Source organism: Gavialis gangeticus, unplaced genomic scaffold (genome assembly GCF_001723915.1).
Source record: "Gavialis gangeticus isolate Ggan-Ray unplaced genomic scaffold, GavGan_comp1, whole genome shotgun sequence".
Classification (NCBI taxonomy): Eukaryota; Metazoa; Chordata; order Crocodylia; family Gavialidae; genus Gavialis; species Gavialis gangeticus.
The window spans coordinates 103,541,873-103,543,096 of record NW_017729031.1 but is presented as its reverse complement, the minus strand read 5'-3'; the positions used below and the strand labels follow the sequence as shown (position 1 = coordinate 103,543,096).

At 55.6% G+C, this 1,224-nt stretch overlaps 1 protein-coding gene across 1 annotated transcript in view; it reads left to right on the top strand.

Annotated features, from left to right (window-relative positions):
- Positions 1-836: 836 nt before the first annotated feature.
- Positions 837-1,224, top strand: part of PARD3B (par-3 family cell polarity regulator beta) — a 999,825-nt gene continuing 999,437 nt past the window's right edge. Inside the window, exon 1 of the mRNA XM_019523483.1 lies at positions 837-1,033. The gene's annotated coding sequence lies outside the window, so the exon portion shown is untranslated. The remainder of the gene's footprint in view (positions 1,034-1,224) is intronic.

The following is a 1,224-nucleotide window of genomic DNA, read 5'->3' as shown; positions in this document are numbered from 1 at the left end:
CTACGATTAGCTATGCTACATGTTGAAATGAAAGCGGGAGAGAAACTAGCTATAAAGTTGTTAACACTTTTCAGCTGTAACTTTTTCCAGCTCTAACTTTATAGCTGGAGGCACCGTTTTATGGTGTGATAGTTACATTGCATGTGTAGCCTGTTCAAATTATATGGTGTGAATAATCTGTTAATTGCGCAATACATGTAAGGTGGAGATGGGACCCATGAAACCTTCCTAAACCACTGAACACGTGCAGTAACTGCTACAGGCCAACACTGTAAGTTTGGGGCCTAGCACACATGCAGACTATGCCATTAAAAACCCGTGCCTCCGTCGCACTCCTTCCATTTTTGTTTTGTTTCGTTTTTGGCCAAACAGTAGTTGGCTGCTGTGGCACAGTGTACAGGCGGTGTACATGTGTTCGTAACGCTTCCAAGATCAGGCCTATTATTTCCTTTGGTGGGGGTTTGTTTTCAGGGGATTTGTTTTTGGCTTTTGGGTCCCGACTGGCAGCTGTCTTGCGTAAGGTCCCCAGCTCTGTTTGAATCTATTCCGAGAGTTCTCCAGAGTGCCAGCGTGCCCATGGCTCACAACGCGAACATGCCCGTATGCTTGTGTACATTGCTTACGGATTATGGTGCGCAGACTTTACATCAGGAAGGCAAATGCACTGTTATGTTTTAAAAACCCACCGGGTTTTGTATACATTGGATTCAGCGTTTCATATTCATTTTAATCAATGTCCTGCCATTGACCTCCCGGGGGCTCTCAGCAGTCTCCTGGAGATGCATTGGTGATGCGTAGGGGGTGCACGCGGGTGAAGCCGGGGTCCTTGCCTGGCACCAGAGCGCAGCCGGTGGCAGAGCAGGGCCGCGCCCGGGCGCCCGAGTTCATGCGGTTCCCGGCTCCTCCCCCGCGCTTTCGCTTTCCCTTGTTGAACCACAGAAACCCCAAGCCGCAGCGGCGCCCGCTGCCACCCCGGCTGGGCCCCAGGCCTGCTGCAGGCTGAGGGCTTGGCCCACCAGGAGCGGGGCCTGCGGTGCGTGGGTCCGGGGGCGGGCCGCGCGCGCGTGTGTGAATGTGTGCGCGAGCGGGGTGGCGGCGAGTCAGGTGCTGCGCGGGCGACTGCGGCCCCTTTAAGAGCCGGGCAGGCCGGGCCCTGGCGGCGGAGCTTGTTTCGGGGCACCAAGTTTCTGCCTCCCGCTCTCGCGGCTCGGCCTGAGGGGAGGC